The sequence below is a fragment of the Haliotis rubra genome, unplaced genomic scaffold, assembly GCF_003918875.1.
Source record: "Haliotis rubra isolate DU_JTF1 unplaced genomic scaffold, ASM391887v1 Scf1938, whole genome shotgun sequence".
NCBI classification, from domain to species: Eukaryota; Metazoa; Mollusca; class Gastropoda; order Lepetellida; family Haliotidae; genus Haliotis; species Haliotis rubra.
The window spans coordinates 64,463-78,211 of NW_025765934.1; positions in this window are offsets into that span (position 1 = coordinate 64,463).

Below are 13,749 nucleotides of genomic sequence, written 5' to 3' on the forward strand. Positions count from 1 at the left end.
TCTTTGTAGCTGGATCATCTACTCGGTTATAGTTCTCCCTCTGGGTCTTCATGTGGTCATAGAGTTCAGCTCCAAGTTGCTGGTCCCACAGCGGTTTATAGATTGGCATGGCCGTGAAGTTAACCCACTCGTGTATCGATACTCTTTCAGTTCTCATGCTGCAACCAATAACTGAATCCTGTTTCTATTCCATTGCCTCACTCTGGAATACCCAGAGAATGCTACATTTTTCAATCGTCTAATGTCGGGCTTGTCATAAGTGGCACCATGCTTTGTACCTCTCCGTACACAGACTGACATTTTGAGAGTTTGGTGGACACATGTCGAGTTTAGGAAGACTCTGCAGCTTCAACGAGCGTAGGATACAGATCAACGAATTCAGTGATTTTTTCTGGTGATAACACCATGATCAGTAACTCCAGGAACATATGAATCATCATAGGAGCATGGGTGGCAGCTTTCAAAGTTCGTCATCTTTTTCCCATTCACCATTTTCCCCCAAATGCCATCCATGGTCACCCCAGAAGGATATTATGGTATTATTAGTCAGACTCCCTGGTTATCGAGCTTCTGCAATGACCACCTTCCAAGTTCATAATCTATGTAGCTTGTGTAGTTTGGAATAGGCTTGTCGCATCTCAAGAGTAATTTAGCTGGGAAATGTAAAGCCATATGACCAGTTTCCGTCACGTTATAGGTTGCATATCTTTAAACTTTGTCAGATTAACGAAACTGTGCCAAGCAATTTCTGGTATTCCTACAGGAGCATAGTAATTTTGGTGGCGGCCTCCAGACTTTCAGAGGTAGTAATTCTTAAAAGCTGGCTTGAAATTCCAGGTGATATGGAATTATTGAACCCCACAGCAAGAAGAATGGTTTCTCACCCGATTTACTCCTTTTTGGGGCCACCTAATTCATTGCCTGGATGGCATAACTCGGCCAGAAGTTGATCCTGTAGCGGTCGTGCTTTCAGCTCTTTTCCTCTGAGACTGCTTCTATAAGGACGTAGTCCGGCTTTGATGTAATCATCATCAGCATGTGGTGTAGGATCTGTCCATGAAACGGGATCGTCACCTCCGGAGGAATTTCCTGGATGAAATACTTTCCCCATTCCGATGGTCCCATACCCATTTTGTTTAAAATATTCGGGTAGTGTAGTGAAATTACCTCCAGATACTGCCGGAAGTAAGGTCCGATGCACCAGATGTGGCTTGTTTCAGGGCGCCTGCTTTGGTAAGGAGGGCCTGTCCGGTTTGGGACTGCATAAAGCCACTGAGACGTAAAGCCTGCGGTGACAGGGATATGGCAGCAAGCGCATCTAAGATTCGGAGTGTGCATCTTTGGATGAACTGGAGATGGGCAATCTGGTCCATCAGCCAGGCACCAATATTGGGTCTCATATCATCCGAAACCAAAACAAAACATTCTTCCTTGCATGAACTATTCCTCTTAGGCACAACAAGACCAGAGTTTCATCATGCTTCTCGATGAATACCTGAAGTACATGGACACAAACTGAAATTTTCCAATGAGGACGTTTTGAATGTTTGACATTTATACGCTACATTGTATCTTTACTTTAACCCAGGTGTGGCTGTTTATCTTTGTTACAAATATGCTCGCATTATCAGTGTGTGTAGTGTTAAGAGGTCACACCTGGTTTTCAGCAAATGTTTCAGATTGTTTCACGTTTCTTTTTCCGCAATGAACAACTATGAATACACAATGCCATTTAGAGAGTGGTCGCATAACATGCATTACGATCCAGTTCGAGTGTTGTCTCTGTTTGCCGATATCTTCCATCTGTCACGCTGTCATACGTGTATGTAGCAAAGTCTCTGGGCAATTGCATCTCTGTGATTAACGCCTCTTCAATCATGATTTGGGATGCAAATGGTGTTTTGTTTGGTGCTGCAAACATCACAAGAGAAAGTTGCATCCAGCTAGTTAAAAGTACCAACCTTTCAACTGAGCTCCTGTATTAAATCATAGATATATAGTAGTCTGTGACAGTTTACTACGGCGGATCTGTTAATTTCTGCGCATGCGTAAGAGTTTCAAAAACAATTACAAATTTATACAGCTTCGATTCAACATACAAGGAAACAAGGTAGCAGGACAGTGTCAGGAGTTTTTGAACAGCATCGTGAAGCCGCACCACTTCATTAAAGAGGTAGATCGAACTTCAAACAGAAAGTCCAACTAGAAAGCTAATTTGAGCAAGCATCGTTGTTCATGGTGGTATCGCATTTTCAGAAAGCCATTAATCTGAAAACGGCATTCCAGAGGTGGCAAAGGCGTCTTGGATGCCAGTTTGACATTTGTGGCGGACACCTATTTTTACTAACTTTCAAGGACTCTCTGTGAATTTCCATCCTAGTTTTCAGTGTTTCAGCAGTTTGTTTGTTCACACGGCGCAGTGGCTTGTTGCAGTCGGAAACTTTGTGGCATGTGGTCGCGCGCTATGCCAGAGATAGCCAACACACTTACTGACGCTTGAAGAAACGGGGTGGATTTTCTACGATTACCTCACCAGGTGTTGTAGAAATGTGATATTGCAGACATACGGCGGTCAAGGCCAGATAACATGACTGTCAAGGCTATTGCTTCAAAGTTCAACCAAACTCCTAAGTCATATTTACGACACACTTCCCGATGTATGGCTACACAAAGCGTTGCCCCTTTAAAGCAGAGTATATATCAACTGGATGATCTGTTTTATTTGTGCCGATCTACGAGCTAGATATAATGAGTGTTTCTCGTGATATACTCAGTAAGTTGTGATATACTTCAGTAAGTCTGTGATATACTTTAGCGAGCTGTAAATGTAGACATTTGCGGATCCAGGGTGGCCGGGTGCTCACTACCATACACACACACACACACACACACACACACACACACACACACACATTAGCCATTACACCAACACAACAAATACACACAGCCACACACACATGTCAATACACACACACACACATACGCACATACACACACACACACACACACACACACACACACACCCTTGAAAATCTCTAGATCCTTGAGCCAGAAAGGCGCACCACTCATCGTGGACTTCTTTCCTCTATCCTGACGAGGCAAAATCTATCCACAGCTGGGTGGACTGGGACCTAGTAGTCATAGTAATATCCTTAAATACTACAATGGACGGAAAATTTGGCGAAAACATACTGATTGGAAATATCGGCTCGGTTTGTTAGATCCTCTTTTGTAAACTGAAGAAGAAAACATTCCACGAAAAAACGAAAACGAATCTGTCAGTTTTGCGGATAAAAGAAATAGAAAAAACGAAATCTCACTCTTGTGTCATTGTCTGTCCATTTCCCGAGTAGTGACTCTTCGAAAGAAACATATATTACAGACATATTTGGGATGCTCGCCATTCATATTATATATAGTCCCATTTTCGTATATATACGCTCTTCCGTGTAATATTTTAACGACTCAAGAACGAATCCTATACATTAAACCCTTCACTCATATAATTATAAACATGCACTAGTTAAAAGAAAAATGAACTGTTTCAAAAGAACTGTTGTGACTTCCTGTGTAAGAGCATATTGATGTGTATATATTTCCTTGTGTATGGGTCAGAGGCCTTCGTACAATAAACCCTTTCTGATTCTTTGACTCTGACACTCGGTTACCTTCTACTGCTTTTCCTTTGTATTTACGCTTCCTTCCACTTACCTGATTTTTACCACGGTAATCCATTTTGCCGTAGCCAAAATTAATCTCTCTCTCCGTAAAACATAAACTAAACATCAGCAATTACGGCCATGTATGACCGCATAAGTTATCTTCCTGGATCGCCACAGGACAACCTAAAAGCACAACCCACCTTGGTCACTACATGCCATATACAATGTCAACGCATGGAGTTTCATTATAACAAACAAACATTTTCGGATCATAGAGTCACTTTATCAGCATGTCGTTCGAGCAACACCGGACACAGGTGGCCGAGTAGGCTAAGGCGCCGCAATTCCTCTACTACGAGCAACCCACTGGGTTTGAATTCTGGTTTGTCACTTCCTGTGCGTTTCACCCACCTCACACGTGATAACTTAATTGTTATAATGAGTTTAAATCCCGTTCCAAGTCCCACCACCTGTCACCTATTTGTCGCAACAACCACAACCGTTCCATCCATTCCGACAGCATGTTCGCGTCCACCATGGTGCCAATCCCCAACACCGACAATTTCAGTAACAAATCACATGCATCGCACAGATACAGCTCCTTTCAATACAACCGATATAAGCCATGAAAGCAATATATTTATCGATTGCCTTCAATTCCAATTGTTTTCAGAAACAGCTGCTGAACTTCTGCTAACCAGCTAGCTACATAACCATATTGTTATGATCCATACCGCATGATTTAACTCAACTGATTAACCGAGCATTGTCCATCCAACAAACCGATAAACCAAACAGAATAACCAACGTTTTTACCGTGCGAAGAAACTAAGGCAACAAAGTTACTCATCACAAGGCGTTTTTCCAAATACCCGTCGCTGACATCACCGAAGTTGCCGCCAAGAGCCTACCAAACACGTTCAACCTTCCAACGTTGCCTTCAACCAACGATAATCTTTAAGAATTATGTGGACGCCAGTATATTATGCAGGAGCAGGACAGATTATGTTGCTTTATGAATCCACTGTTGATTGGTATATATTGCCAAAGAGTAATGGACCTAGAATCTATCTCCTGTATTTCATATGTAAGATTGCACAGCACGATTGTTTGTTCTGTGATAACATGCTGGCTTCGGCTGTCAAGATAGGATTGGGATCCAGGTAAGAGGAACAATTGCCATCGTTCATCTCGTCCTTTATCTCAAGTTGAATGAGCGTTGATAACCACCGTGTCAAACGCCGGCCGAGAGATCCAATAACGTAAGACGCCACACGGCCTTTATTAACGTTACCTGGATAGGCAGATTGAATTCATAGTAGTTTATTGTTCACCAGATGTTCTCTAACCTTACAGTTTGCTGCCTTCTCCAAAATCTTTGAAAGAGTGCTAAGATTAGATTCATGTGTCTATAATTACTCAATGAATTTTAAAAGAGGTCCGATTAACCGCCATCCAGACGCTTCAAAGCCTATTATGTCAAAGTAATGGGTTGCAGCAAGTGAGTATATTAAGCGACGCTTAGCAATATTCCAGCAATATCACGGGCGCATGCATACCCAGAAATGGCTTCACACATTGTACCATGGGAATTGAACTTGTTTAGGCGGAAGTTCCAATAAGATCCATGTAAATTTCACGAAGGCAATACTTGTTGCCTTTAGAGGCAGATCCTCATGTTTAGATCTATATTTGATCTTTGGTGGTTTTATCTCAAAATAGCTTTCGACAAAGAGTCACTACTGTTATGTGAATGGCTGTACTCATCAGATGAATATTTCTAAACATTTCATTGATAGGAATATATTTTGTATATTATTTACAACCGCTACCGCTAATTTGAACACTCGCACACGCAACCCGCCCGCAACGCCCATCTAAACAATTCGCCGCACGCAGAACATTCACCGTACGTACCATTGTGATGTGAATACCTCTATGTAATGTCGTGATGTGAGTATTTTCCCCGTATAACACTGTGACGAATACTAATATGTATTCAATGCGATTCTAACAATTCCATAATTTATCAGACGTGAATGCTCCTGCCTTCCCAACCTCCACGCATCCCACGTCCGAAAACACCAAACCCATTTGCACCGCGTCTTCCATTCGAAAACAACAAGAACCGTAACGCCCAAAATAATCCTTACAACCATCCAACCATACACCATACACAACCTGCCACCATCCATCGTACAAAGCCTCCTCAGCCGCGACATCTACCAACTCACGCACGGCCATCCTCAATCACTCCAAACCCGCATTAACGAGCGATTAGTATCTAGTACAGATTCCACGGGAACGTGATGATAGATTGTAGAAACAGGTTTGTTGATTTGTTAGACACATATGTTCGGGGATTCTGTTGTATATTGATACCCATAATTGATCACTGATTGTCAGGTCAAGATTGATATTTACAGACCGCCGCCATGTAGCTGGAATATTGCTGATTGCATGTTAAACAGCAAAACAAAAAAAGAAACATAAGTTTCATTTCAGTGTTTCGCAGCATTTACACCTAACCAGACTCCACCAAACAAATTTTACCTTGAGTCTGTTTTGGTTTATCTTCCCAAGGAATTATTAGATATTGGTTCTAAAGAGCGGTAAGACTGATCTTTCAGGAACTGATGTTTATGCCTGTTGTTGATTGTTGGGATTACATGTCATTGGTTCCAATGTAAGATTGATTCACTATGTTACATCACTGATTGTCTGGTCTTAAACGAAATAGTAGATATTGAGTAGATAGTTTGGACCATCTCCGTGGACATATCACAAATAATGAAATGTACTTTGTTTAATAGTACGTCGTTTGTTCGATAGGTGTCGACATCTTCCCCAGTACCTTTCATCAATCGTTTGCAGGCGTCAACTCAATTCGCTACTGACAGTGGGAATTTGATCGAATCTGATTTATCCTTCGATGTATTAATATTTTATTCTGGTATCTAGATTCTGTTTCTCAACAAATATACACGTTCTGAAGCCTGAAGACATCAGTTAGTTTGTTTACGTTTGGTTGGCCTGGATGACTTCCGATGATAACAGGTCGTTTGGTTGATGATAGAAGAATATGCATTGCTCATTGTTCTACTTTGAATGGGGATCTCTATTGTTTACCTAAACCCTACCTTAATCCTTTCGCATACGCTAAATCCGTACTCTACCGCCGCAACCCATTACCCACGCACGGCTTAAACAATTTACCGTTATCACCGTTTGTCAAATTCTCTCATCAGTAGGTACAGCGATGTCTATCGTTTTCGCTGACTTTCCGCTTAAATCACTAATTGCTCAGGAGGCATCCCTCCCGGCCAGTCTTTTGAACGGTAAATAATAATGCGGCCGAGCCGCAATGCATGACTCACCACCACCACCCGCCAACCTTCACCACCTCCCGCCCACCCAACCACCCACCCGCACCCACCCACCCAAATTCACCCACCCACCTCGGCCCCCCCAGATCCATCAATCTCCATGTCCAAACTAGCAGGCAATATGTAAGATAATTAGAAGATAAGCTTGATATGCAGCCTTTTACTAGAGAGGTGTATCAGGAATGCTGAAATAGGTTCACATTGAGGAAGTAATTTTACTCTCCCACAGCTAAGCAGTCAGTTGTTTCGTACAGCCCAGATACAGCTATCAATATAAAAGCTGACATGTGTGTTGTATGACAAACAAATTAAAAACAATTCAGATAACCTGCCTATCAAGCTACAAATACAGTTAAGGCAACTTCACAACTCAACCAACACCACAACCATGTTAAGAAGGAAAACTGTATAATCCTGTTCATCGTCTCTCTCAAGTGTAGGACGTCCTTAATTGTATATTTACAACCTTATCATGAGATAGTTCCATTAACAGTTTCATATATATTGCTGTTACATAATAACACGAACATGAGCTAAGACCAGCACACGAGCATACTTCAGAAGTTAAGAAACTAAATCACCTTTCTACTAAATGTCACCCAAGGCTGAAATACCTGTGGTCTCATTCAATGTAAGTAATCGTTAAATAGATATATTGAAAAATATTGTAAGAAGCATGGTCAGCTTTTGCACTACAGGATGAGTGTATATCTAAAAGAATGTTTTCTTCACACAAAATTATTCAGTCAGAGCTTGATAATCTGTAATTTGCTGAAAACTGTTGCTAAACGGTCTATTCTCATTTGATGTAGTATAACCTATTATCTTGCCTCACACATAAATGTTTCTGATTATTGATGGGATGAAAGATTGACATGAGTGTTAAGTCTATGTGATGAGTCCTACAACAATTTCTAAGTTTCTAAGGTTATAAGTTTTAGAGTCACGAACAGTCTGAGGAAGTAAATCTATCAGATAAGAAGGTGCATTACCACATTTCATTTTATAACATAATGTAATCTTTCTTCTTTCCCAACGGACTAATAATTTTTCCCGCCCAGTTTCAAAATAGAGATATTTAAGTTGTGTATACTTTGGTAAACCAGTTACAATACGGGCTGCTTCCAGTTGTAGTTGTTCTAGTCTCAATGACTGTTCATAATTACATCCCAAACCTCGCAGGCATATTCAAAATGTGGTCTGATAAACATAACATAAATCTTATTCAAATTTTGCCTACTTAGTAAGAAGTTTAATTTACGCATGGAGTTTATCATCTTAGAACTTGGTATTACTATTTTGATTACTAACTTGATACTACTTACAAAAGGTCCAATGGATTGGGCAAGAGCTGTCAAACCAGGAAAGTCTTGTCCATAAACATATATACAGTGTTGTGGACTATGTTTGAGATAGTCGTAGGATCATGGTTGTGTGGTGCCGTTTGGGAAGTTTCATTAGTGGATAGCAGTTAAAACGTTACGGTGGAGAGTTACTTCCCTTTGGTGGTAAAAAAGGCACAATCATGTTGGGCGCCCGTGTGTGGAGTGGAGCGAGCGAAGCACGAAACGTCGAAGCTGTGTGTTTTTGACATGTGACAAAGAACGGTTTGTGATTATATGCAGTTATGAAGGAACAAACATTATTTAGATGTGGAACGTAGCAAAGTGTTTTAACGAAATCACAGAAGGCCTCATGTGTGCCAGAAGGTTCAATATAAAAAAACACCATGCTCATGCTGTCAATGTGTCATCGAATGATCAAGAATGAAACTATGACCTATGATTAATTGTGTTCTATTGATAGAAGAGAAGGATTCCCAGCTTCTGCCTTAGAACCAAGCATGACTGTGATCTCACCTTAGGCAAGTCGGTTTGTTCAAATTGATTCTGTTCACCAGCAGTGAGGTAATCTTCCAGCTCCCCACAGGCAGCTTGCGTAGAAATGTCCTTAGCGCCACAAAGCTAAGCTAATAGACTTAGTAACAGGAACGTGTTAAAACCAAAACCATCTAATTATATGAATCAGGGTGTGTGCTTTTTTTTAATCATTTCGTCCAAATGATATTTTGTGACTATTTCGAATATTATTTTCATAAAGGTACATCCAAGTTTCACTGCCCACAAATGGTTGAAATTGGCTCGTCAGTGAATCTGACTTGTTACGTAGACCCTACATCAGGGGCCCACTCCTATACAACACCTGGTGGGACGACTGCCGCTACGTGTGATCTGTCGGACGGATATTGTATAACGACTGGTACCTTCACAGCGTCAGTCATCAACACATCAACAAGTGTTCTCACTATACCTAAGACACTAAAGACACATGAAGGTGTCTGGAAATGTGTGGATGACGCGGATGATCCACACCCCGAGACTTGTAATATGTCTGTTGTTAGTAAGTATGAGACCCGTGAAGATCCGGAGTAGAATTGATCTTCAGCACGCCATGCTTGTCGTAAGAGGCGCTTTACGGGATCTGGTGGTCAGGCTCGCTGACTTGGTTGACATCGTATTCCAGTGGCGTAGATCGATGCTCATGCTGTTGGTCACTGGAGTGTCTGGTCCAGACTCGATTAATTAAAGACCGACGTCATATAGCTGGAATATTGCTGAATGCGACTTTAAGCAACAAGCAAAAGTAATTATATATGAACAACTGAACCTTACCAAATTGGCGTCTCAGTTGAACCATAATCTTGAACCATAAAGTTGAAACTCAGTATGATGTATTAAAACAAGCATTACGTAAAAAGATAAAAGGGAAATACAATGCATATTTAAACCTTAAGTCAACGAGTCTAACCTGTGAATAAACAAAGTCAGTTGAACCATAATGTTAGTTGAAACTCAAAAAGATGCAGGATTGTCACAAGCATCACTTAAATACATAAAAGGCAAATACAACGCTTAATTGAAAATCAGGTCAACGAGTCGTACCTGTGAATAAGCAAAATCACAGGAACCAGCAAATCCTGATCTCATAGAGACGACTTTTAATTACGAATGAGAAATAGTTTATTTAACTGTAGCTTTGTTACGTCCCAAGTATATATATACTATTTCAAAAAAGAAACGTATAGACGTTTTGCATTTTAAAAAATCTATTAATTACCTTTTGTGTTCAAACAATCGTCAAAATATGTAACAGAAGTGTTGATAACATGATTTTACACAATTGTACAAGTAAACAGTCAACTTTACCTGAAAATGTTGATTTTGATGAGATTTCTTACAAGGATTAAAAATGCATCGCCACATTGCAACAGAAATCGCCTTCCAGTTGAGATTGTGCAGCAAAAAGCATGCACTGTCTGGCTATAAAAATCTAGATTACTTTCGGAAATCGTTTTGAAGGAGTTTCAAGGTCATATCTCTACGCCACGTCTTGACGCTGCGACTAGGAACATCGTCCTAGAAAGAATGCCAATCTTCTCTTGCCAGGCGTCTGAATGTTAGTCCGAGCACGATATCACGGCTTGCAGCGCGTTACAACTAAACAGGTAAAACAAATGACCGTCCCCGTACATTCAGACCTCGAGTCACCCCTGCAGCGCATGATCGGTACATCCGGGTACTACATTTGCATGATCGTACTGCCACGGGGGAGAGCACAGCAGCCAGGTTGCCTGAACTTCGGAGGATATCCGGTCAAACTGTACGGAACAGGTTGAGAGACATTGGCCTGACAGCCAGGATACCAGACGTCGCGACCGTGCTACGTCGTCATCACGGCGCTCAACGTCTCCGTCATCTAAAATTATCCACTTGGTTATATAGCCATTTCCTTCTCCTAAACTGATGTAAAAATTCATGTACTAAAGTCTATTTGTGGACGAGTTATACATGTTTGAAAATACAACATTTTCGCAACAGATTTCTGGGCTGTGCGTTTCTTCTTTGGAATTGTATACATCTGCGTATGGGAGCGGGTCGTGTTGATCCGCCTTTGCCGACTTTTACATTGGGTTAAAAATTCCTCTTGCCCACCGCAGGCACCTTCCATGCATGTAGCTGTATATATAAACATGAATACCCCACTCAGACACATTATACTGACTCCGAGCCGACCAGTCCTTGTTTTACCCATTAATGCCGAGCGCCAGGCAGGGACCAACAAGTACCATATTTTAATGTCTTTTGGTATAACGCTGACCTATGCGTTTATTTGTTTAGATAGTATATAAAATTGAGGATGTATAAAGAAGATACACAATTATTCCGTAAAGAAATTATTTTGTTACTAAGAGTTTATATGCTCCAGGCTTTGCCACAATCCTTGATTATGTGCATCCTGATATCATAATGTATCTGCTCCAGATTTTACCACCATTCGTGATCTGCATCCTGTTTTCAGTGATGCAATGGTGTATCTCCTTCAGGTTCTGCCACCATTCGTGATATGCATCCTGTATTCAGGGATGCAATGGTGTATCTCCTTCAGGTTCTGCCACCATTCGTGATGTGCATCCTGTTTTCAGTGATGCAATGGTGTATCTCCTTCAGGTTCTGCCACCATTCTTGATTATGTGCATCCTGATTTCAGAGCTACCAATGTGTGAAATAACCAGCGACCAGAACATCAGCTCACTCAGTGAGGGTGCCAGGCTCACATTATCAGTCAATCTTACAAGGAGTTTCTGTTCTGGGCCTTTTCTGATTAGGTTGATGACTGGAAGAGTCAACACCACTCTCATCAATGGTACAGGTACAGATACCACACCTGAGGTACTGACCAAAGAGTTCACTGTAACAAGCTTCCACTTCGGTGACGTCCGAGTGATGTACACTTGTCGTAGTGACAGTTGGAACGTGTCATGTCAGGGTGTAAAACAGCTGGTTGAAGGTAAGCACAAATCTGATCACAGGAGAGCATCAATAGGTGTCTGTATCAATAATTAATGATAATATGTGTATGTATATCTCGCTGAATTCCATACGTGCATGTAATGTATGCTCAAAGCGCTACAATATCAAGAACATACAAATGATTAAAGACAGTTTTCAGTGCACAAATGAATAAGTGACTGAAGATTTACGTTAGACTTTGTGGTATTTTCTAAAAAGGAAGGTTTCATAGACTTTTTCATCAGAGGGAAAGTGTCTCAGCTCAAATAGCAGGTGATTCTAGAGTTTTGGAGCTGAGAGCTGAATGATCGGGGACCACAGAATTTGAATTTTCGACGCGGAATTGTCAATAAGTATTTATCTGTAGACCTTAGAGCCCTTGGTGGGTTGTGTGCATCTCTGGTGTTTTTGTACTTTTGTCTTCATGTATTCAAATGATTAAAGACAGTTTTCAGTGCATAACTGAATGAATAAGTGGCTAAAGATTTAGGTTAGACTTTGTGGTATTTTCTAAAAAGGAAGGTTTTATAGACTGTTTGAAAGCTTCTCAGAATGTCTCTGCTCAAATGGCAGTTGGTTCCAAAGGTTTGGAGCTCACAGCTGAATGATCGGGGACCAAAGAATTTGACTTTTCAATAACTGTCAATAAGTATTTATCCGTAGACCTTAGAGCTCTTGATGGGTTGTGTGCATCTCTGGTGTTTTTGTACTTTTGTCTTCATGTATTCTTTTAATTTGGTATCATGCACTTCGCGTGGTTTACCATTGTGTATGCTTTTAAATGTATCGATGCATGTTGAAATGGGTATTTTCAAAACGACTTACTCAAATATATCGGTGATGATGCTCGGAAAGACAAGTGCCTGCATCTCGGATATCATTGTCGGTTTTCATCATGCACTTCATTTTGTTTACATAGTGCATTGTGTATGCTGACATGTGTATCACTACATCTCGACATTTTCCAGCAACGTATACATTTATATCGATGCCACGATACATCACCATGCTATTGAATCCAGTAATGAATCATTGTTCGTGAAAGAACTGTGTTTCCTATTCCTGTGCTGCAGGTTCAATGTCTGGCGTCATGACATCTTCCACAGCATCTGACACGTCCACAGCTCCTCCTTTATCACATGGACCTGGCACAGTTGGGATGACAGTTGGGATGACAGTTGGGATTACAGTTCCCATTCCTTTCATCATCATCATCATCAGCATCATCGTCGGCGGCGGCGTCATTGTGATGTACAAGAAACGCAAAAGGTCAACGCCAAACAACAACGAGGCTCGTGCACCTGAAGAAATGCAGATTTTGAAAACAACCGTCGACTGACGTGTAGAACGTTGATCTTGCTTTTGGCACATTGGCCAGACGTTGTAATTAAGCACCTCACAGCCTCTTATTTCTCGCTGCCATTTCATCACGTTCAATAGGTTCATCTAAAACCTCAAAATATATCTTGTGTCTTCACTAACTCACTGTAAGGTATCATTTACCACTAGATATGAATTCCTGTGTTTAGTCATGAGAGTTTCACTACTGGTATAGAGTGGTTGACTCATGAAATTCTCTTTTTGTCTGATAATTAACAGTTTAGTGGTATGAATAGTCCAGTTAAGTAACGTTGAGAGGGGAAGTGTAACCCATGATTTTATGGGGTAAATGAATAAACACTCGAATAGCATAATTACATCAAAATGTGGCTTGTTTTGATAGATTGTTTATTTTATCAACTTCATAAAACAACGAGCCAGGATTGTGTTATCTGATTTGACAAAGCACATTAAACTTTCACACATGAACTGTGTAACTATTTTGATAAAGGTGCCATAGGGAAGCTTAGT